The 24411-nt window shown below is 49.6% G+C and overlaps 1 protein-coding gene across 5 annotated transcripts in view; it reads right to left on the bottom strand.

Moving 5' to 3' along the window:
* The window catches only part of LOC123724411 (KN motif and ankyrin repeat domain-containing protein 2), a 115245-nt gene that overhangs the window by 38581 nt on the left and 52253 nt on the right, over window positions 1-24411 (bottom strand). For 2 of the 5 annotated variants that reach the window (XM_045687830.1, XM_045687829.1), the window contains exon 2: window positions 7353-7502. The exons of 1 other annotated variant lie outside the window; for it this stretch is intronic. The gene's annotated coding sequence lies outside the window, so the exon portion shown is untranslated. Of the gene's footprint in view, window positions 1-6572; window positions 6682-7352; window positions 7503-24411 lie in introns of those variants that run through there. 2 more of the 5 variants (XM_045687831.1, XM_045687833.1) reach the window with 2 other exon arrangements.

The following is a 24411-nucleotide window of genomic DNA, read 5'->3' as shown; positions in this document are numbered from 1 at the left end:
TTACCAGTCATATCTCCATCCCCCAGCCCTTTACCAGTCATATCTCCATCCCCCAGCCCTTTACCAGTCATATCTCCATCCCCCAGCCCTTTACCAGTCATATCTCCATCCCCCAGCCCTTTACCAGTCATATCTCCATCCCCCAGCCCTTTACCAGTCATATCTCCATCCCCCAGCCCTTTACCAGTCATATCTCCATCCCCCAACCCTTTACCAGTCATATCTCCATCCCCCAGCCCTTTACCAGTCATATCTCCATCCCCCAGCCCTTTACACCGGCCCTACTTATCTTAGCTAATTTATCTAGTCGCTGAGGTGTTGCCATGGAAGCAGGGGCATGCATGTCCCTGACACTCCAAATCCTTCATGTGACGCTGGGCAATCTGGTTCCGGCTCGCTGCCCTTGAGTTCTAATTAGCCAATTTGTGAGCGGAAGAATGCTGTTGATAATTGCTGAGTAAAGCGCAAGGTTGCAGACTCGACAGGCAATTATACACAGCTGGCAGAGCAGAGCAGAGAGAACAGCACAGCTAGTTAATTAGATCCTTACTAAATACACAGGGACAGATATGAGAAAGAGACAGAGAGAGAGAGAGAGAGAGAGAGAGAGAGAGGGGGAGAGAGATGCACAGAGAGGGAGAGAGAGAGAGAGAGAGAAAGAGAGAGAGAGAGAGAGAGAGAGGCACAGAGAGGAGGAGAGAGAGAAAGAGAGAGAGGTGAAGTGACAGAAAGAGAAATGGAAAGCGAAAAGGAAAAAGAAAGAGAGGAAGGAAGGAAGGAAGGAAGGAAGGAAGGAAAGAAGGAAGGAAGGAAGGAAGGAAGGAAGGAAGGAAGGAAGGAAGGAAGGAAGGAAGGAAGGAAGGAAGGAAGGAAGGAAGGAAGGAAGGAAGGAAGGAAGGAAGGAAGGAAGGAAGGAAAGAAAAGGGAGAGGAAGTAAAGTGACTGAGGATTAGAAAGAGAGAATGAGAGAGATGGGCAAAGAGAACGAGAGAAAGCGAGGGAAGATGAGAAACTGAGGCTGGGCAGAGCTGGAAGAAAGTTTCTTAATGAGACTCTCTCTCCAGTTGACGTGGTTCCAACCTCATTTTGAGGAATCTCAGAGCCTTTCATTGTGGCAGTATGGCATGATGTACAGCCCATCACTACTGGGTGACACGTAGAACATCACTTCAGCATGGTTACAGGCAGGCACAGAGGAAACTGGGCCAGAACATCACTTCAGCATGGTTACAGGCAGGCACAGAGGAAACTGGGCCAGAACATCACTTCAGCATGGTTACAGGCAGGCACAGAGGAAACTGGGCCAGAACATCACTTCAGCATGTTATAGGCAGGCACAGAGGAAACTGGGCCAGAACATCACTTCAGCATGGTTACAGGCAGGCACAGAGAACTGCAGACATCACTTCAGCATGGTTACAGGCAGGCACAGAGGAAACTGGGCCAGAACATCACTTCAGCATGGTTACAGGCAGGCACAGAGGAGACTGGGCCAGAACATCACTTCAGCATGGTTACAGGCAGGCACAGAGGAAACTGGGCCAGAGTGGAGGACCCATCCATTACCTCAAAAGTTCATACGGAAAATACATTATCCAAGAAGACTAACAAGGTCACAAGAACCTGACAGGTTTATGTCTGATTCTGTGGTTTCAAAGTCAAACACACATGTGAGCCTCTTTTCAATAACGACAATAAAACACACACATACACTATTTCCATCACCATGTATTTAAACCAGTAAAGCATAACGGAGGCTGATGATGAGGTGGAGACTGACAATCATTATAATAACTCCTGTCCGGAAGCCGTGGGCATCACATCACAGTAACAGCTACAGTAAATAACCTCCTACTGACAGACGTCTCATATTACGCCAGCTGACCCAGTGAACCACAGGGGGCCGAGCCTTCATTGAAAGTCATGGGTCATTACCAGTTCCTGTGGAGTGCTGCAGATTGAATGATATTAATACAGAGAGGAGAGAGGGAAATTAGTTTGGAGAGGGGAGACTGAATACAACAGGTGGGAAGGGATGGCTACTGCACCATCATATCTCACACACACACTCACAAACACACACTGAAAGGTCTGCAGCTGTCCCTCTAGATCTGTGACCAGCTCACCAAGCCTAACTCGGCAGCAGAATGAATGGCTGAACAAGACAACAAAACAACATCTGGGAGTTTCTCACTGGTTGGTACCAGGTGCCCAGCTCTAGAACGTCTTTTATCATCACCCTCACCATCTGTGTTTACCTCCACATAATCCTGAGAAAGTGGAAATAGCTAGTCACCATAATAAACACACATTCTGGCACGCACACAAACACACACACAACAGTACATACACACATGCACAGAAACTCACACATAAACACAACCAGAGGAACATTTAGTCACTAATGTTACTCTGGAACATCAAGTCAATAATGTTAATCTGGAACATCTAGTCACTAATGTTACTCTGGATCATCTAGTCAATAAAGTTACTCTGGATCATCTAGTCACTAATGTTACTCTGGAACATCTAGTCACTAATGTTACTCTGGATCATCTAGTCACTAATGTTACTCTGGAACATCTAGTCACTAATGTTCCTCTGGATCATCTAGTCACTAATGTTACTCTGGATCATCTAGTCACTAATGTTACTCTGGAACATCTAGTCACTAATGTTACTCTGGAACATCTAGTCAATAATGTTACTCTGGAACATCTAGTCACTAATGTTACTCTGGATCATCTAGTCACTAATGTTACTCTGGAACATCTAGTCAATAATGTTACTCTGGAACATCTAGTCACTAATGTTACTCTGGAACATCTAGTCAATAATGTTACTCTGGAACATCTAGTCACTAATGTTACTCTGGAACATCTAGTCAATAATGTTACTCTGGATCATCTAGTCACTAATGTTACTCTGGAACATCTAGTCACAAATGTTACTCTGGAACATCTAGTCACTAATGTTACTCTGGATCATCTAGTCACTGATGTTACTCTGGAACATTTAGTCACTAATGTTACTCTGGATCATCTAGTCACTAATGTTACTCTGGATCATCTAGTCACTAATGTTACTCTGGATCATCTAGTCACTAATGTTACTCTGGATCATCTAGTCACTAATGTTACTCTGGAACATCTAGTCATTAATGTTACTCTGGAACATCTTGTCACTAATGTTCCTCTGGAACATCTAGTCAATAATGTCACTCTGGAACATCTAGTCACTAATGTCCCTCTGGAACATCTAGTCATTAATGTTACTCTGGAACATCTAGTCACTAATGTTACTCTGGAACATCTAGTCATTAATGTTACTCTGGAACATCTAGTCACTAATGTTCCTCTGGAACATCTAGTCAATAATGTCACTCTGGATCATCTAGTCACTAATGTTACTCTGGAACATTTAGTCACTAATGTTACTCTGGATCATCTAGTCACTAATGTTACTCTGGAACATCTAGTCACTAATGTTACTCTGGATCATCTACTCACTAATGTTACTCTGGATCATCTAGTCACTAATGTTACTCTGGAACATCTAGTCACTAATGTTACATCTAGTCACTAATGTTACTCTGGAACATCTAGTCACTAATGTTACTCTGGAACATCTAGTCACTAATGTTACTCTGGAACATCTAGTCACTAATGTTACTCTGGATCATCTAGTCATTAATGTTACTCTGGAACATCTAGTCATTAATGTTACTCTGGAACATCTAGTCACTTTTGTTACTCTGGAACATCTAGTCAGTAATGTTACTGTGGAACATCTAGTCACAAATGTTACTCTGGAACATCTAGTCACTAATGTTACTCTGGAACATCTAGTCACTAATGTTACTCTGGATCATCTAGTCACTAATGTTACTCTGGAACATCTAGTCACTAATGTTACCCGTCCACCCGTCCAGCCCTGCTCAGTGATTTGATTTGATAACTTAGTCCAGCCCTGCTCAGAGATTTGATAACCCAGTCCAGCCCTGCTCAGTGATTTGATTTGATAACCCGTCCAGCCCTGCTCAGTGATTTGATAACCCAGTCCAGCCCTGCTCAGTGATTTGATAACCCGTCCAGCCCTGCTCAGTGATTTGGTAACCCGTCCAGCCCTACTCAGTGATTTGGTAACCCGTCCAGCCCTACTCAGTGCATCTGTTTTCTTATCTCTCTATCCATTCAGCTCATTCCACTCTTCATGGAGCCCTCCATCCCCAGATCTCAGTGGCTTTGTGTGTGTGTGTGTGTGTGTGTGTGTGTGTGTGTGTGTGTGTGTGTGTGTGTGTGTGTGTGTGTGTGTGTGTGTGTGTGTGTGTGTGTGTGTGTGTGTGTGTGTGTGTGTGTGTGTGTGTGTGTGTGCTGCATGAGACTAGCTGCCCGCTTTCATTAGAGATAAGGAACAACACGAACATCAATTATTTATTCACCCAGCACCATGGCTAGCATAGCCTAGCAGCATTAGACTGATGGCTAACACTCAGCCTCCCTACCCATCAGAGGCTAATTAGCATGGCGGCGCGGCTATCCCTATGAGTGAAATCGTCACTGTGTTAGATCTAGCTTCCTTCAAAGCCAAAGGAAGGATATGGATGGATCGAGGGAACAGGGAGGAAGAGAGGAAAGGTAAAGAGGGGGAAGGGAAGAGACTGCTGTCAGGAGAGATGACAGGAAGTTGAGTTGTGTGTAGAGAGAAGGGAGATCTGATGAGGAGAGAGTGAGAGAGAGAGAGATGGATGGATGGATAGATGGAGGGAGGGAGGGAGGGAGGGAGGGAGGGAGGGAGGGAGGGAGGGAGGGAGGGAGGGAGGGAGGGAAGGAGGGAGGGAGGGAGAGGAGGAAAGGGTGGGCACACGTCACATCGGACTGGATCAATTACAGCACTGTCATCTCCTATCAGATCCCCCTGCACTCCCTTCTGCACATAAAAACAACATACATACGAATGCACACATGCACACATATGTGCATTTCATACAAACACACACATGGAAATGTACTAGCAGAATAAAACACACACACACTCTCTCACATACAAACACACAAGCACATATGCTCCAACAGGCACACACACTGCACACACTGCACCCTCCCACCTATTGCATTCCATTTGCAGTACTAGCAGCAGTAGTAGCAGTACTAGCAGCATTAGTAGCAGTAGTAGCAGTAGTAGCAGCAGTAGTAGCAGTAGTAGCAGTAGTAGCAGCAGTAGTAGCAGTACTAGCAGCAGTAGTAGCAGTAGTAGCAGTACTAGCAGCAGTAGTAGCAGTAGTAGCAGTACTAGTAGCAGTAGTAGCAGTAGTAGCAGTACTAGCAGCAGTAGTAGCAGTAGTAGCGGTAGCAGCAGCGGCAGTAGCAGCAGTAGCGGCGCTAGCAGCAGTGGTAGCAGTAGCAGCAGCAGTGGCAGTAGTAGCAGTACTAGCAGCAGTAGTAGCAGTAGTAGCAGTACTAGCAGCAGTAGTAGCAGTAGTAGCAGTACTAGCAGCAGTAGTAGCAGTACTAGCAGCAGTAGTAGCAGTACTAGCAGCAATAGTAGCAGTAGTAGCAGTACTAGCAGCAGTAGTAGCAGTACTAGCAGCAGTAGTAGCAGCACTAGCAGCAGAAGTGGCAGTAGTAGCAGTACTAGCAGCAGTAGTAGCAGTAGTAGCAGTACTAGCAGCAGTAGTAGCAGTAGTAGCAATACTAGCAGCAGTAGTAGCAGTACTAGCAGCAGTAGTAGCAGTAGTAGCAGTACTAGCAGCAGTAGTAGCAGTAGTAGCAATACTAGCAGCAGTAGTAGCAGTAGTAGCAGTAGTAGCAGTACTAGCAGCAGTAGCGGCAGTAGTAGCAGTACTAGCAGCAGTAGTAGCAGTAGTAGCAGTACTAGCAGCAGTAGTAGCAGTACTAGCAGCAGTAGTAGCAGTACTAGCAGCAGTAGTAGCAGTAGTAGCAGTACTAGCAGCAGTAGTAGCAGTAGTAGCAATACTAGTAGCAGTAGTAGCAGTAGTAGCAGTAGTAGCAGTACTAGCAGCAGTAGTAGCAGTAGTAGCAGTACTAGCAGCAGTAGTAGCAGTAGTAGCAGTACTAGCAGCAGTAGTAGCAGTAGTAGCAGTACCAACAGCAGTAGTAGCAGTACTAGCAGCACAGCAGCACATCCCGTACACACTATTGATCTTATTACGGTGACAGCTACAGAACCCTGTTTGCCCACACACACTTACACGTACATGCACACACATGTGGGCGGACACTGCACACACACATATGCACACACAGAAAGGTGCACACCCTCATACTCACATACGTACACACACAGAGAGAGGGAAATTAGTTGGCTGGTTTCCAGTAAGGGTAGACCAACTGAATGTTCATTTCCCTCCATGTGTATTAGTGGAACATGAGCCCAGAGTCTGCTTGTTTCTCCTGCAATGCAGCAGCAGCAACGGCTAACAAGGGAAGTAGAAACACACTGGAACGAGTTACCGCTCCGCTAACACAGCAGCCTGGCTCCATACACAGCAAACCAGACACACACATGCAGATGCTCTCTCGTAAAACATAGGAGGCACATACATCTCTCACCTCTACTGCTCCGAGCATCATGTCCCCATGTAGTCCGCAGAGAGAGGGAGAGGAGAGGGGGAGAGGAGAGGAGAGGAGAGGAGAGGAGAGGAGAGGAGAGGAGAGGAGAGGAGAGGAGAGGAGAGGAGAGGAGAGGAGAGGAGATGAGAGGAGAGGGGAAGAGGAGAGGAGAGGGGGAGAGGGGAGAAGAGGGGGAGAGGAGGAGAAGAGAGAAGAAGGGGAGAAGAGAGGAGAAGGGGAGAGAAGAGGGGGAGAGGAGAGGAGAGGAGAGGAGAGGAGAGGAGAGGAGAGGAGAGGAGAGGAGAGGAGAGGAGAGGAGAGGAGAGGGAGAGGAGAGGAGAGGAGAGGAGAGGAGAGGAGAGGAGAGGAGAGGAGAGGAGAGGAGAGGAGAGGAGAGGAGAGGAGAGGAGAGGGGGAAAAGAGAGGAGAGGGGGAGAGAAGAGGAGATGGGGAGAGGAGAGGGAGAGAAGAGACGAGATGGGGGAGAAGAGAGGAGAGGAGAGGAGAGGAGAGGAGAGGAGAGGAGAGGAGAGGAGAGGAGAGGAGAGGAGAGGAGAGGAGAGGGGGGAGGAATGAAGAGGGTAAAGAAAGATGGGAGGGAAGGAAAAAGGGAGGCTGACAGCGTAAATAGAGAGGAGCGTAAAGAGAGAAAATAGACAGGGCGACAAAAGGAGAGAGACAGAAAACAGATGGAAACAGAGATAAACGGAGGAGAGTCACAGAGAGGAGAGGAGAAAAAAGAGGATGATGAGTCAGAGAGAGAGAGGGGATTCCTCTCACCTGCTGTGCAGCCAGCTCTTCTCCTCTATTCCCCTCTTCCTTTCGTCCTTTCCTCTCCGCCGTCTGCACGCGCTACTGCCGCCTTCCCTCCCTCTCAACTTCAATCCAGCACCAAAAACAGAGAAGGGAGGAAAAGAAAGGAGATTGGTGCTGAGAGAAGAGAAGAGAAGAGAAGAGAAGAGAAGAGAAGAGAAGAGAAGAGAAGAGAAGAGAAGAGAAGAGAAGAGAAGAGAAGAGAAGAGAAGAGAAGAGAAGAGAAGAGAAGAGAGGAAGCGATAGTCAGGCAGTTGCTCTGTGTATTGGCTCTATGATTGGTCACCCTCTCCCTACCTACAGCAATGAGCTCTATGATTGATCACCCTCTCCCTACCTACAGCAATGAGCTCTATGATTGGTCACCCGCTACATCAATGAGCTCTATGATTGGTCACCTTCTGAGCCCAGAAAAATGAGACCAACAAAGAATAGTACCTAGAAACACACAAGCCAAACAACACTGCCACAGTGTGTGTGTGTGTGTGTGTGTGTGTGTGTGTGTGTGTGTGTGTGTGTGTGTTGTCTAAGAGCTGCTCTGCTATGAAGGAATGTATCTCTCTCCTTCTAGCCATCTCTCCCTGTAAAGTGACCTCAACACAAGGCTGTCTGCTGTCCACACACACCCACCATCTCCACGTCCTCTCTCTATCCGGTCCTGGGAAATATAGCCACCCCTGTGTTGAACTCCCAACACTCACCAGTCCAATCATGAGTGTAGATAGGGCAAAGAGTCAATGTTTAAACACCATCCATCAAACACAGCTCTAACACACACACACACACACACACACACACACACACACACACACACACACACACACACACACACACACACACACACACACACACACACACACACACACACACACACACACAGTTTAAACAGCTCTATCTCTTATCTCCCCCTGCATTAATTCTTCAGGCGGGACTGGAGCAGACCCCAGAGACTTTGGCACTATTACCAAGCCACTTTATTACAAAGTCTGCACACCCCCTGAGAGGGACACACACACTCTCAGAGAGGGACACTCACTCTCAGATAGGGACACACACTCACAGAGATGCACACACTCACAGAGAGGGACACCCACTCTCAGAGAGGGACACCCACTCTCAGAGAGGGACACACACTCACAGAGAGGGATACACACACTCATAGAGGGACACACACACTCACAGAGAGGGACACCCACTCTCAGAGAGGGACACCCACTCTCAGAGAGGGACACACACTCTCAGAGAGGGACACACACTCACAGAGAGGGACACACACTCACAGAGAGGGATACACACACTCACAGAGGGATACACACACTCACAGAGGGACACACACACTCACAGAGAGGGACACACACACTCACAGAGAGGGACACACTCACTGAGAGGGACACACACTCACAGAGAGGGATACACACACTCACAGAGGGACACACACACTCACAGAGAGGGATACACACTCACAGAGAGGGACACACACACTCACAGAGAGGGACACACACTCACAGAGAGGGACACACACACTCTCAGAGAGGGACACACACACTCACAGAGTGGGACACACAACCCCCCTGAGAGGGACACACACTCACAGAGATTAATTTCCCTGGTTCCTGTTTGATTTAGTGATCTGGCCGGGGTTTGTCATATATCCATATCCACATATCAGACCAGCTCTCAGGGGGGGTGTCAGACCAGCTCTCAGGGGGTGTATCAGACCAGCTCTCAGGGGGTGTGTCAGACCAGCTCTCAGGGGGGTGTGTTAGACCAGCTCTCAGGGGGTGTGTCAGACCAGCTCTCAGGGGGTGTGTCAGACCAGCTCTCAAGGGGGGTGTCAGACCAGCTCTCAGGGGGTGTGTCAGACCAGCTCTCAGGGGGTGTGTCAGACCAGCTCTCAGGGGGTGTGTCAGACCAGCTCTCAGGGGGTGTGTCAGACCAGCTCTCAGGGGGGGTGTCAGACCAGCTCTCAGGGGGTGTGTCAGACCAGCTCTCAGGGGGTGTGTCAGACCAGCTCTCAGGGGGTGTCAGACCAGCTCTCAGGGGGTGTGTCAGACCAGCTCTCAGGGGGTGTGTCAGACCAGCTCTCAGGGGGGGTGTCAGACCAGCTCTCAGGGGCGGTGTCAGACCAGCTCTCAGGGGGTGTGTCAGACCAGCTCTCAGGGGGTGTGTCAGACCAGCTCTCACTCCCTGTCTGGAGTGGTGAGGTGGGTGTGATTGTGTCGGGCCCTGTCAGGACAGACATCCTGAGGAAGGGCAGAGTGTGAAGAGCTGATAAGGCCGGCGGAGGGAAAGGACTGTTTACGTTGTGACGATGCCTTTGAGCTACACTGCTCCTGAGACACACAGGCTAATGGAAACACTGAACTATAGGGAGGGAGGGAGGGAGGGAGGGAGGGAGGGAGGGAGGGAGAAAGCGTGAAAGAGAGAGTGAGAAAGAGAGAAAGAGAGAGCGGGAGGGTAGGGGCAGAGAAAGAGTTATCCTTGTTGACCCATGACTGACAGGTATTCGAACATGACACACACAAACTAGCCTTCTGTGACCTCCCAAATGACTCTCTCTGTTTCCCTCCTCATGTTGTCTGTCTCCCCCTCCTGTTGTCTGTCTCCCCCTCCTGTTGACTGTATCCCCCCTCCTGTTGTCTGTCTCCCCCCTCCTGTTGACTGTATCCCCCCTCCTGTTGTCTGTCTCCCCCTCCTGTTGACTGTCTCCCCCCCTCCTGTTGTCTGTCTCCCCCCTCCTGTTGTCTGTCTCCCCCTCCTGTTGACTGTATCCCCCCCTCCTGTTGTCTGTCTCCCCCTCCTGTTGTCTGTCTCCCCCTCCTGTTGTCTGTCTCCCCCTCCTGTTGTCTGTCAAACCAATGGCCAGCAGATCCACAGGTCAGTGGAGGAGAGCAGCAGCTTAGCCTGCACTGGGAGAGGAGTGGGGCTGTATCCTGAAGCCCATTGTCATATCAAGATGACACTAGAACCTGTGACCCTGACTAAAGCATTTAGCCTCAGTAAATAAAAAGCTCAACAAATGGGCCATCTTTTCAGCATACAGTACTCTACACAATATTGTTAACGGTACATTGCTAACCTGACATCCTGGACCTCTGTCTCCTGCCATGGGGTAGGGAGGGGAAGCTTGTCTCTCTCTGACTCGCGTGGGCAGGAAGTAACTGAGGGTCAAGAATCTGAAAACATTTCCCAGGGATCTCTAGTTACATAACCAATCAGGAAGATGTACAATAATTTGATTCATTTCATTAATTATGTAATCTTATTTCAAATGCCTGCTCGCTGCTCACATTTTACAATTTGACAGAAATCTGCATCTGTCATAGTAGGATTGGTGTTGCGTTACAGAACCACGTGGGTTGCGGTCAGGCCAGCTCTCACTGCCTTACTGTAGCAGTGTCTTTTGTTAACAGGAAATAGAACAACCTTTATCTGCCCAAAGGGAGTCCTAGCTTTGTGTTTGCATAATGATTTTTTCCACAAAAAACTACTAAAACGTTGTAATGCACACAAACAGAAGAAAAGCCCTGCTTTTAAACTCGACCACATTGAGAAGGACTCGGGGGATTTGCCTAATTGTTGATAACAATAAAAATAGCCCGTTGAGTAAATAAACTGTTCATTTTAGGAATGTTTTGGGAGTTTAGTCTTGGTACAAATTCATCTCTTTGTAACCAGAAGAATGTAGCCTATGAACTGTTAGTCCTAGAGCCACACTGAGGAGAGAAGAGATAGGAGAGGAGAGGGGAGAGGAGTGGGGAGGAGGGGAGAGGAGAGGAGAGGAGGGGAGATAGGAGGAGAGGGGAGGTGGGGAGAGGAGTGGGGAGGAGGGGAGAGGAGAGGAGAGGGGAGGGGAGGGGAGGAGGGGAGGGGAGATAGGAGGAGAGGGGAGGTGGGGAGGGTGGGGAGGAGGGGAGAGGAGAGGAGAGGAGGGGAGATAGGAGGAGAGGGGAGGTGGGGAGAGGAGTGGGGAGGAGGGGAGAGGAGAGGAGAGGAGGGGAGATAGGAGGAGAGGGGAGGTGGGGAGAGGAGTGGGGAGGAGGGGAGAGGAGAGGGGAGGAGGGGATAGGAGAGGAGAGGGGAGAGGAGTGGGGAGGAGGAGATAGGAGAGGAGAGGGGAGAGGAGTGGGGAGGAGGGGATAGGGGAGGAGAGGAGAGGGGAGGAGGAGAGATAGGAGGAGAGGGGAGGTGGGGAGAGGAGAGGGGAGGAGGGGAGAGGAGAGGAGGGGAGATAGGAGGAGAGTGGAGGTGGGGAGAGGAGTGGGGAGGAGGGGAGAGGAGAGGGGAGGAGGGGGGATAGGATAGGAGAGGGGAGAGGAGTGGGGAGGAGGGGAGAGGAGAGGAGAGGGGGAGGGAGGGGAGATAGGAGGAGAGGGGAGGTGGGGAGAGGAGTGGGGAGGAGGGGAGAGGAGAGGAGAGGAGGGGAGATAGGAGGAGAGGGGAGGTGGGGAGAGGAGTGGGGAGGAGGGGAGAGGAGAGGGGAGGAGGGGATAGGAGAGGAGAGGGGAGAGGAGTGGGGAGGAGGGGAGAGGAGAGGAGAGGAGGGGAGAGGAGAGGAGGGGAGATAGGAGGAGAGGGGAGGTGGGGAGAGGAGTGGGGAGGAGGGGAGAGGAGAGGGGAGGAGGGGATAGGAGAGGAGAGGGGAGAGGAGTGGGGAGGAGGGGAGAGGAGAGGAGAGGGGAGGGGAGGAGGGGAGGGGAGATAGGAGGAGAGGGGAGGTGGGGAGAGGAGTGGGGAGGAGGGGAGAGGAGAGGAGAGGAGAGGAGGGGAGATAGGAGAGAGAGGGGGAGAGGAGTGGGGAGGAGGGGAGAGGAGAGGGGGGAGGGGGAGAGGAGAGGGGAGAGGAGTGGAGGAGGGAGAGGAGAGGAGAGGGGAGGGGAGGGAGGGGGGGGAGATAGGAGGAGAGGGGAGGTGGGGAGAGGAGTGGGGAGGAGGGGGAGAGGGGAGGAGGGGGATAGGAGAGGAGAGGGGAGAGGAGTGGGGAGGAGGGGATAGGAGAGGAGAGGGGAGAGGAGTGGGGAGGAGGGGATAGGAGAGGAGAGGAGAGGAGAGGGGAGGAGGGGAGATAGGAGGAAAGGGGAGGTGGGGAGAGGAGAGGGGAGGAGGGGAGAGGAGAGGAGGGGAGGGGAGGAGAGGGGAGGTGGGGAGGTGGGGAGGAGGGGAGAGGAGAGGGGAGGAGGGGATAGGAGAGGAGAGGGGAGAGGAGTGGGGAGGAGGGGATAGGGAGAGGAGAGGGGAGGTGGGGAGAGGAGTAGGGAGGAGAGGATAGGAGAGGAGAGGGGAGGAGGGGAGATAGGAGGAGAGGGGAGGTGGGGAGAGGAGTGGGGAGGAGGGGATAGAGGAGGAGGGAAGATAAGAGGAGAGGGGAGGGGAGGTGGGGAGCGGAGTGGGGAGGAGGGGATAGGAGAGGGGAGGAAGGGAGATAGGAGAGGAGAGGAGTGGGGAGGAGATAGGAGAGGGGAGGAGGGGAGAGGAGAGGGGAAGAGATAGGAGGGGAGAGGAGTGGGGAGGAGGGGATAGAGGAGGAGGGGAGATAAGAGGAGAGGGGAGGGGAGATGGGGAGAGGAGTGGAGAGGAGGGGATAGGAGAGGGGAGGAAGGGAGATAGGAGAGGAGAGGAGTGGGGAGGATTGGAGAGGAGTGGGGAGGAGATAGGAGAGAAGAGGAGAGGGAAGGAGGGGAGAGGAGAGGGGAGGAGATAGGAGAGAAGAGGAGAGGGGAGGAGGGGAGAGGAGTGGGGAGGAGATAGGAGAGAAGAGGAGAGGGGAGGAGGGGAGATAGGAGAGGAGAGGACAGGAGAAGGGGGAGGAGGGGAGGAGAGGGGATAGGAGAGAAGAGGGGAGGGGAGGAGGGGAGAGGAGAGGAGAGGGGAGGAGGGAAGAGGAGTGGGGAGGAGATAGGAGAGAAGAGGAGAGGGGAGGAGGGGAGAGGAGAGTATCCCTTTTTGTTTCTCAAAGCCTGAGGCTATGTCGGTGGATAAGGTCTGGACTGCAGTCACTTCAGTGGACATCTGGTAGCCATATTCCTCAGCGCCGGACTCTCCTACCCCTCTAGCCACTCCAGCCTATCTACCCTGCCTCACCAGCCTCTCCTCCTGCCTCTCCAAACTTCTCCTCCTCCATCGATTTGTAGTCAGGCCCCTGATCCACGCCCTCTTAATGCTCAGAGAGTACGCTAAATATAAACAAAAAGAACAGCACAGGATATTGGACAGGCATGAGGAATGGGGCTGGGCGGCGGGCAAGCTGGGAAGATAAAGTTGACCACGGCTGGTTGTTTAGGTGTGATTTATTCCACAGGGAGAAGTGTCAGGCCGAATGTCATGACACGAAGAGGAGGAAAAGAGGAGAGAGGAGGAGAGAAAGAGGAGAGAAGATGACTCAATCCAAGGAAAGAAATGGAGGATAGAAAGGAGGCAGAAGAGGGAAGGAGAGAGGGAAGGAGAGAGGGAAGGAGAGAGAGGAAAGGAGAGCGGGGAAAGGAGAGGGGAGGAGAGAGGGAGGAAAGGAGAGAGGGAAGGAGAGAGAGGAAAGGAGAGAGGGAAGGAGAGAGAGGAAAGGGGAGAGGGAAGGAGAGAGGGGAGGAGAGAGAGGAAAGGAAAAAGAGAAGGAGAGGAAAGGAGAGAGAGAAGGAGAGAGGAAAAGAGTAGGAAGGAGAGAGGGAAGGAGAGAGGAAAGGAGAGAGAGGAAAGGAGAGAGGGAAGGAGATAGAGGGAAGGAGAGAGAGGAAAGGAGAGACGGAAGGAGAGAGGAAAGGAGAGAGAGAGGAAAGGAATGAAAGGAAAGGAAATAGGGAAGGAGAGAGAGGAAATGAGAGAGGGGAGGAAAGAGGGGGAAAAAGAGAGGGAAGGAGAGAGATGAAAGGCGAGAGGAAAGGAGAAAGGAAAGGAGATAGTGGGAAGAAGAGAGAGGAAAGGAGAGGGGGAAAGAGAGAGGAAGGATAGGAGAGAGGGAAGGAGAGAGGGAAGCAGAGAGGGAAGGAGAGAGAGGGAAGGAGATAGAGGAAAAGAGAGACGGAAGGAGAGTAGAAAGCATAGCATAACACATACTGAAGAACAGAATCAGAGAGAGGAGAGAAGTTGGCCAACAGCCATCCCATCCCCTATGGACTTGTGTGAGTCAGTCACAGTCACATTCATAGGGAGGACTGTGGTTTGGTTTGACTGAGGCTCCCCTAGAGATGATGGTCTGTCAGTTTGTCAGCTACCATATGTCTGAGTGGGAGGGTTGTGTTGTTCCCCACCAATACACACTGATCTGGGACAGACAGGGATCAACGGAAGCTGCAGCATATTATGTTACATTATTATTACTCACATTCTAACCGGAGCCTGAAATCATGATGATGATGATGACCCAAGATGTATTCAGATAGTATCTATTCCTGAAGTAAATCATGGATGGTTCTTTTCTTCAGCTAACCCCCTCTATCTCCCCTCTTTCTCCCCTCTTTCAAATAATCCCCTCTAACGCGCCTCTCTCCAATAACCCCCTCTAACTCCCCTCTCTCAAATACCCCCTCTAACTCCCCTCTCTCAAATACCCCCTCTAACTCCCCTCTCTCAAATAACCCCTCTAACTCCACTCTCTCAAATACCCCCTCTAACTCCCCTCTCTCAAATACCCCCTCTAACTCCACTCTCTCAAATAACCCCTCTAACTCCACTCTCTCAAATAACCCCTCTAACTCCACTCTCTCAAATACCCCCTCTAACTCCCCTCTCTCAAATACCCCTCTAACTCCACTCTCTCAAATAACCCCTCTAACTCCACTCTCTCAAATAACCCCTCTAACTCCACTCTCTCAAATAACCCCCTCTAACTCCACTCTCTCAAATACCCCCTCTAACTCCCCTCTCTCAAATACCCCCTCTAACTCCACTCTCTCAAATAACCCCCTCTAACTCCCTCTCTCAAATACCCCCTCTAACTCCCCTCTCTCAAATACCCCCTCTAACTCCCCTCTCTCAAATAACCCCTCTAACTCCACTCTCTCAAATACCCCCTCTAACTCCCCTCTCTCAAATAACCCCTCTAACTCCCTCTCTCAAATACCCCCCTCTAACTCCCCTCTCTCAAATGTCCCCCTCTAACTCCCCTCTCTCAAATAACCCCCTCTAACTCCCCTCTCTCAAATGTCCCCCTCTAACTCCACTCTCTCAAATAACCCCTCTAACTCCACTCTCTCAAATGTCCCCCTCTAACTCCCCTCTCTCAAATACCCCCTCTAACTCCCCTCTCTCAAATAACCCCTCTAACTCCACTCTCTCAAATACCCCCTCTAACTCCCCTCTCTCAAATACCCCCTCTAACTCCCCTCTCTCAAATAACCCCCTCTAACTCCACTCTCTCAAATACCCCCTCTAACTCCCCTCTCTCAAATACCCCCTCTAACTCCACTCTCTCAAATACCCCCTCTAACTCCACTCTCTCAAATAACCCCTCTAACTCCACTCTCTCAAATACCCCCTCTAACTCCACTCTCTCAAATACCCCCTCTAACTCCACTCTCTCAAATACCCCCTCTAACTCCACTCTCTCAAATAACCCCCTCTAACTCCACTCTCTCAAATAACCCCCTCTAACTCCCCTCTCTCAAATAACCCCCTCTAAGTACACTTTCTCAGATATCCCACTCTCTCAAATACCCCTCTAACTCCACTCTCTCAAATAACCCCCTCTAACTCCACTCTCTCAAATAACCCCCTCTAACTCCCCTCTCTCAAATAACCCCCTCTAAGACACTTTCTCAGTCACTCTCTAAAATAACCCCTCTAACTCCACTCTCTCAAATATCCCCCTCTAACTCCACTCTCTCAAATACCCCCTCTAACTCCCCTCTCTCAAATAACCCCCTCTAAGTACACTTTCTCAGATATCCCACTCTCTAAAATAACCCCCTCTAACTCCCTCTCTCAAATATCCCCCTCTAACTCCCTCTCTCAAATACCCCCCTCTAACTCCCCTCTCTCAAATAACCCCATCTAACTCCCCCCTCTCAAATAACCCCCTCTTACTCCACTCTCTCAAATATCCCCCTCTAACTCTCCCCTCTCTCAAATATCCCCCTCTAACTCTCCCCTCTCTCTTTATCTCTCAGCTCCACAGAGAAACAACTATTTCTACAATAACATGTGCTGCAGTGGGGGTAAACAGTGTTGGCATTACAACCATCCTCTCTGGACAAAAGGCCAAAGGATTGCGTCTGTGTCCAAACGGCACTCTAATCTCTATATCATAGTACACTACTTTTAACCAGAGCCTGGTCAAAAGTAGTGCACTACATAGGGAATAGGGTGCCATTTGGGACGCAACCATTACGTTCAGACAGACTTCAGTATGAGGGAAATTGTTTTCCTGTTAAAGAAAACTTCTCACAGGCTCCGGTACTTTTGGAGTCAAGACAAATATTTAACTTAGGGCCAGAGCTAATGCCTGAGACAACGGCTGGTAATTTATGCAGTGATCTTTACTGCTCATTAGATTCTGTTTCTTTTCCCACCCTGAGCCTCCCAGCCCTCCACCGCTATAACATATGGAATCTAACTTCAAGAGGCTGTTACAGATGTAGGATCTTAATTTGACCTGTATTGTTGCAGCAAAATAGTCCTGCAGCAACAGGATTTGAGCGTTAAGTCCATATTGTTGCTTGATCGGTGGTTAGGCTATTAGCTGGTCAAAATGAGGCTACATCAAAAGTGCAATACTTGTACCGTAACACTGGAGGTATGTACATTAGAAATAGATCTTAGGAGAGTGTGTGAGACACACACATTAACTCCTATTAACATACACACACATTCATACTCAAAGGAGCATGTACTAAGAGAAAAGCATACACCACTGTGAACTCATTTATGGAAAAAGTACAGGGAAAAACGCAGCCATACAAATTCATACAGTACAAATGTTTACAGTCAAACTAAGATATTCACAAGGGAAGACAAAGGATGTGAAACTATCAAGAGGCATAGTGAAATTAATATATTAAAGAAGCAGTCTTCAGCCTGTAGTTTTGAAAGTGATGCTCACAACCCAAAGGTGGTCCCATTTTTTGTGTACTACGTCATCCAATTGTGTACTATTTCATCCATTTTATGTGATATGTTACGAATTTGTTGTGCTTAAGATCCCAGGGGGCATCTTTAATATAGAATAACATACGCTCTATCTGGTGAAGAACACTCCACTAAACACATCATCAATCTGTGATCAGACTCTCTGTCACACACACACACACACACACACACACACACACACACACACACACACACACACGTTTACGTGCAAGTGCACAAACACTAGAAAACCAGAAGGAATGCCGAAATTAAAAAGTGTGGACAGAAGCAAAGCCCAATACAACCAACTCACAATGCAGTTAGGATAGTTAGCTTGGATAGTTAGTTAAGATAGTTAGCTGGGATAGTTAGCTAGGATAGTTAGCTAGGATAGTTAGCTAGGATAGTTAGCTAGAGTACAAATTAGGCTGGTGAGTTTATCGGTTCAAAACATTCTGCTTCATACTATTTACTAGTGTATCAGCATGAAACAGATGTCATTTATGAAAACAATGAGTTATACCCCAAATCTCTCACCCTTACCACCCTCTTCTCTCTTCCCTCTCCCCTATCCTCTCCACCCCTTCTTCTCTCCCCTTCTCTACTCTCCCCTTCTCTACTCTCCCCTCTTCCCCTCTCTCCTCTCTCCCCTATCCTCTCTCCAAACCTTCTTCTCTCCCCTCTTCTCTCCCCTTCTCTACTCTCCCCTCTTCCCCTCTCTCCTCTATCCTCTCTCCTCCCTCTCCTCTCTTCCCTCTCCTCTCTCCCCATCTTCTCTCCACTCTCTTCTCTCCCCTCTCCCCACCTATCCTCTCCCCTCTTCCCCCTCTCTCCTCTCCTCTCCCTCTCCTCTCCTCACTTCTCTTTTCTTCTTCCCTCTCCTCTCTCTCCCCTCTCCTCTCTCCCCACTCCCCTTCTATCCTCTCCCCTCTTCCCCCTTTCTCCTCTTCCCCCTCTCTCCTCTCCATCCCCTCTCCGCTCTCCTCCTCTCTCTCCCGTCTCCCCCCTTCCTCATTAATGAGTGAATATAAAGATTGAGCTGTGATGTTATAAAGCTGAGATGACAACACTGGGACTAACAAGCCTATGGGGAGTTCATAGCATTATGCCTCACTACATTATACACTGTGTATCAGTATATTATTTTGGCTATAAAACATGAAACTAATAACTTATACCCCATTTCCTCAAACCTCTCACTCTCACTCCCTCTCCCTCCCATCTCCTCTCTTCCGCCCCTCCTCCCCTCTCCTCTCTTCCTCCCCTCCCCTCCTCTCCTCTCTTCCGCCCCTCCTCCCATCTCCTCTCCACCTCCCCTCTCCTCTCTTCTGCCCCTCCTCCCCTCTCCTCCCCTCCTCCCCTCTCCTCTCTTCTTCATTAATGAGTAGAATATAATGTGTTTGGCAACAAATCAAATCAAATATTATTGGTCGCATACACATATTTAGCAGATGTTATTGTGGGTGTAGCGAAATGCTTGTGTTCCTAGTTCCAACAGTGCAGTAGTATCTAACAATTCACAACAATACACAAATCTAAAAGTAAAAGAATGGATTTAAGAAAATGTTAAATATTAGGACGAGCATTGTTGGAGTCCAGAGTATAAAAAAAATATATACAGTACCAGTCAAAAATCTGGACACACCTACTCATTCAAGGGTTTTTCTTTATTTTTACTATTCTACATTGTATAATAATAGTGAAGACATGTAAACTATGAAATAACACATATGGAATCATGTAAGAACTAAAAAAAGTGTAAACAAATCAAAATATATTTTATATTTGAGATTCTTCAAAGTAGCCACCCTTTGCCTTTATGACAGTGATGCGTTGGGCTGACTGCACCAGCCTCTGGAGAGCTCTGCGGTTGCGGACGTTGCAGTTGCCGTACCAGGTGGTGATACAGCCTGACAGGATGCTCTCAATGGTGCATCTGTAAACGTTTGTGAGGGTCTTATGGGCCAAGCCGAATTTATGTGTGGGTGGACCATTTCAGATTGTCAGTGATGTGTACGTCGAGAATCTTGAAGTTTTTCTCCTTCACCACTGCGGCCCTATCAATGTAGATGGAGGCGTGCTCCCTCTGCTGTCTCCTGAAGTCCACGATCAGCTCCTTCAATTTGTTGACGTTGAGGGAGAGGTTATTTTACTGGCACCACTCTGCCAGGGCCATCACCTCCTCCCTGTAGGCTGTCTCGTCATTGTTGCTAATCAGGCCTACCACTGTTGTGTCGTCTGCAAACTTGATGATTGTTCAATGAGCTTGACGCCTTGATAAGTTCCTTTCCTGAGGATGGCTCACCCCTCACAGTTCAGGGTGACTTTAACCTCCCTACGCCTACCTTTGACTCATTTCTCTCTGCCTCCTTCTTTCCACTCCTCTCCTCTTTTGACCTCACCCTCTCACCATCCCCCCCTACTCACAAGGCAGGCAATACGCTTGACCTCATCTTCACTAGATGCTGTTCTTCTACTAATCTCACTGCAACTCCCCTCCAAGTCTCCGATCACTACCTTGTATCCTTTTCCCTCTCGCTCTCCTCCAAAACTACTCACTCTGCCCCTACTCAGATGGTATTGCGCCGTCGCAACCTTCGCTCTCTCACTCCTGCTACTCTCTCCTCTTCCATCCTATCATCTCTTCCCTCTGCTCAATCCTTCTCAAACCAATCTCCTGATTCTGCCTCCTCAACCCTCCTCTCCTCCCTTTTTGCATCCTTTGACTCTCTATGTCCCCTATCCTCCCGACCGGCTCGGTCCTCCCCTCCTGCTCCGTGGCTTGACGACTCATTGCGAGCTCACAGAACAGGGCTCCGGGCAGCCGAGCGGAAATGGAGGAAAACTAGCCTCCCTGCGGACCTGGCATCTTTTCACTCCCTCCTCTCTACATTTTCCTCCTCTGTTTCTGCTGCTAAAGCCACTTTCTACCACTCTAACTTCCAAGCATCTGCCTCTAACCCTAGGAAGCTCTTTGCCACCTTCTCCTCCCTCCCGAATCCTCCTCCCCCTCCCCCCTCCTCCCTCTCTGTGGATGACTTCGTCAACCATTTTGAAAAGAAGGTCGACGACATCCGATCCTCGTTTGTTAAGTCAAACGACACCGCTGGTCCTGCTCACACTGCCCTACCCTATGCTTTGACCTCTTTCTCCCCTCTCTCTCCAGATGAAATCTTGCGTCTTGTGACGGCCGGCCGCCCAACAACCTGCCCGCTTGACCCTATCCCCTCCTCTCTTCTCCAGACCATTTCCGGAGACCTTCTCCCTTACCTCACTTCGCTCATCAACTCATCCTTGACCGCTGGCTACGTCCCATCCGTCTTCAAGAGAGCGAGAGTTGCACCCCTTCTGAAAAAACCTACACTCGATCCCTCCGATGTCAACAACTACAGACCAGTATCCCTTCTTTCTTTTCTCTCCAAAACTCTTGAACGTGCCGTCCTTGGCCAGCTCTCCTGCTATCTCTCTCAGAATGACCTTCTCGATCCAAATCAGTCAGGTTTCAAGGCTGGTCATTCAACTGAGACTGCTCTTCTCTGTGTCACGGAGGCTCTCGGCACTGCTAAAGCTAACTCTCTCTCCTCTGCTCTCATCCTTCTAGACCTATCTGCTGCCTTTGATACTGTGAACCATCAAATCCTTCTCTCCACCCTCTCCGAGTTGGGTATCTCCGGCGCGGCTCACTCTTGGATTGCATCCTACCTGACAGGTCGCTCCTACCAGGATGCGTGGTGAGAATCCGTCTCCGCACCACGTGCTCTCACCACTGGTGTCCCCCAGGGCTCAGTTCTAGGCCCTCTCCTATTCTCGCTATACACCAAGTCACTTGGCTCTGTCATATCCTCACATGGTCTCTCCTATCATTGCTACGCAGACGACACACAATTAATCTTCTCCTTTCCCCCTTCTGATAACCAGGTGGCGAATCGCTTCTCTGCATGTCTGGCAGACATATCAGTGTGGATGACGGATCACCACCTCAAGCTGAACCTCGGCAAGACGGAGCTGCTCTTCCTCCCGGGGAAGGACTGCCCTTTCCATGATCTCGCCATCACGGTGGACAACTCCATTGTGTCCTCCTCCCAGAGTGCTAAGAGCCTCGTCGTGACCCTGGACAACACCCTGTCGTTCTCCGCTAACATCAAGGCGGTGACCCGATCCTGTAGGTTCATGCTATACAACATTCGCAGAGTACGACCCTGCCTTACACGGGAAGCGGCGCAGGTCCTAATCCAGGCACTTGTCATCTCCCGTCTGGATTACTGCAACTCCCTGTTGGCGGGGCTCTCTGCCTGTGCCATTAAACCCCTACAACTCATCCAGAACGCCGCAGCCCGTCTGGTGTTCAACCTTCCGAAGTTCTCTCACGTCACCCCGCTCCTCCGCACACTCCACTGGCTTCCAGTTGAAGCTCGCATCTGCTACAAGACCATGGTGCTTGCCTATGGAGCTGTGAGGGGGACGGCACCTCCGTACCTTCAGGCTCTGATCAGGCCCTACAGCCAAACAAGGGCACTGCGTTCATCCACCTCTGGCCTGCTGGCCCCCCTACCTCTGCGGAAGCACAGTTCCCACTCAGCCCAGTCAAAACTGTTCGCTGCTCTGGCACCCCAATGGTGGAACAAGCTCCCTCACGACGCCAGGACAGCGGAGTCAATCACCACCTTCCGTAGACACCTGAAACCCCACCTCTTTAAGGAATACCTGGGATAGGATATAGTTATCCTTCTAACCCCCCCCCAAAAAAAAAATATAGATGTACTATTGTAAAGTGGTTGTTCCACTGGATATCTGAAGGTGAATGCACCAATTTGTAAGTCGCTCTGGATAAGAGCGTCTGCTAAATGCCGTAAATGTAAATGATTGAGTTGGAGGCATGCCTGGCCACGCAGTCATGGGTGAACAGGGAGTACAGGAGGGGGCTGAGCACGCACCCTTGTGGGGCCCCTGTGTTGAGGTACAGCGTAGTGAAGGTGTTGTTTCCTACCTTCAACACCTGAGGGTGGCCCATCAGGAAGTCCAGGATCCAGTTGCACAGGGTTGGGTTCAGACCAAGGGCCTGAGCTTTATGATGAGCTTGGAGGATACTAGGGTGTTGAAGGCTGAGCTGTATTGAAATAAACTGCATTCTTACATAGGTTTTCCTCTTGTCCAAATGGGATAGGGCAGTGTGCAGTGCGATGGCGATTGCATCATTAGTGGATCTATTGGGGCGGTATGCAAATTGCAGTAGGTTTAGGGTGTCGGGTAAGGTAGAGGTGGTATGATCCTTAACTAACCTCTCAAAGCACTTCATGATGACAGAAGTGAGTGCTACAGGGTGACACACTTAAATGTCTTACTCATGTCGGCCACGGAGAACGAGAGTTCACAGTCCTTGGGAGCGGCCAGTGTCACTGTGTTATCCTCAAAGTGGGCAAAGAAAGTGTTTAGCTTGTCCTGGAGCAAGACGTCGGTGTCCGCGACGTGGCTGGTTTTCCCTTTATAATCTGTTATTGTCTGGAGTCTCTGCCACATACGTCCCGTGTCTGAGCCATTGAATTGCGACTCTACTTTGTCTCTATACTGACGCTTAGCTTGTTTGATTGCCGTACAGAGGGCATAACTGGACTATTTGTATTTGATATTCCCAGTCACCTTGCCGTGGATAAATGCGGTGGTTCGCACTTTCAGTTTTGCGTGAATGCTGCCTTCTATCCACGGTTTCTGGTTTGGATAGGTTTTATTCGTCACAGTGGGAACAACATCCCCTATACACTTCCTGATGAACTCAGTCACCGTGTCAGTGTATACGTCAATGTTATTCTCTGAGGCAACCCGGAACATGTCCCAGTCCGCTTGATCAAAACAGTCTTGAAGCATGGATTCCGATTGGTTAGACCAGCATTGAATATACCTTAACACAGGTACTTCCTGTTTGAGTTTCTGCCTATAGAAAGGGAGGAGCAAAACGGAGTCATTATTTGATTTGCCGAAGCGAGGTCAGGAAAGGGCCTTGTTAACATTCCGGAAGGGAGAGTAACAATGGTTGAGAGTATTTGAAGCACGAGTACTGCAGGCAATGTGTTGATAGAACTTCGGTAGCGTTTTTCTCAGATTTGCCTTATTAAAGTCCCCAGCTATAATAAATGTAGCCTCAGAATATGCCGTTTCCAGTTTGCACATAGTCCAGTGTAGTTCCTTGAGAGCCGTTGTGGTATCGGCTTGATTTGGATATACACAGCTGTGACGATAACCAAAGAATATACTCATGGGAGGTAATGCGGTCGGCATTTGATTGTGAGGTATTCTATGTTGGGTGAACAAAAGGACTTGAGTTCCTGTACGTTACCACAATCACACCATGAGTAGTTAATCACAAAACATACACCTCCGCCTTTCTTCCTCCCGGAGAGTTCTTTATTCCTAGCCGCTGGCTATATGGACGGGGACAGTATATCTGGAGAGAGCCAAGATTCTGTGAAACAGAGTGTTACAGTCCCTGATGTCTCTCTGGAAGTAGATCCTATTCCTGAGCTAGTCAACTTTACTGTCCAGGCACTGAACATATTGAAGGAAGTGGTGAATGTTGTGCATGCCTCCTGAGTCTTGGAGCAACCTCTGGGATAAGTTTAATCGCCTTGGAAGGTACGAACAAAGGATCTAATTCAGGAAAGTTATATTCCTGGTTGAAATGCCTCTCTGATATCCGAAATATCTTTCCGGCCATATATAATAATGCAAAGAAGGTTCTGGGCTAATAATGTGAGAAATAACATTTAAAAAACTTGCCTAAGAGCTTGAAACAAGGTGGCCATGTCTATCGACGCCATCTTGTTCACAACACAGTCTTTCCCACTGAGAAGTACTATCTCTGCCATGGCTTTGATGAAGCACTATCTCTGCCATGGCTTTGATGTTCTAGTTTTTAACTATCAATTTTTCCGACTCGCCCTCAGCCAAATTGATCTGAAATTAACAGACGGTTTGT

This window comes from Salmo salar, chromosome ssa10 (assembly GCF_905237065.1).
Source record: "Salmo salar chromosome ssa10, Ssal_v3.1, whole genome shotgun sequence".
Classification (NCBI taxonomy): Eukaryota; Metazoa; Chordata; class Actinopteri; order Salmoniformes; family Salmonidae; genus Salmo; species Salmo salar.
Note: the sequence above shows the minus strand (reverse complement) of the source record. Positions and strands in the feature narration are given on the sequence as shown.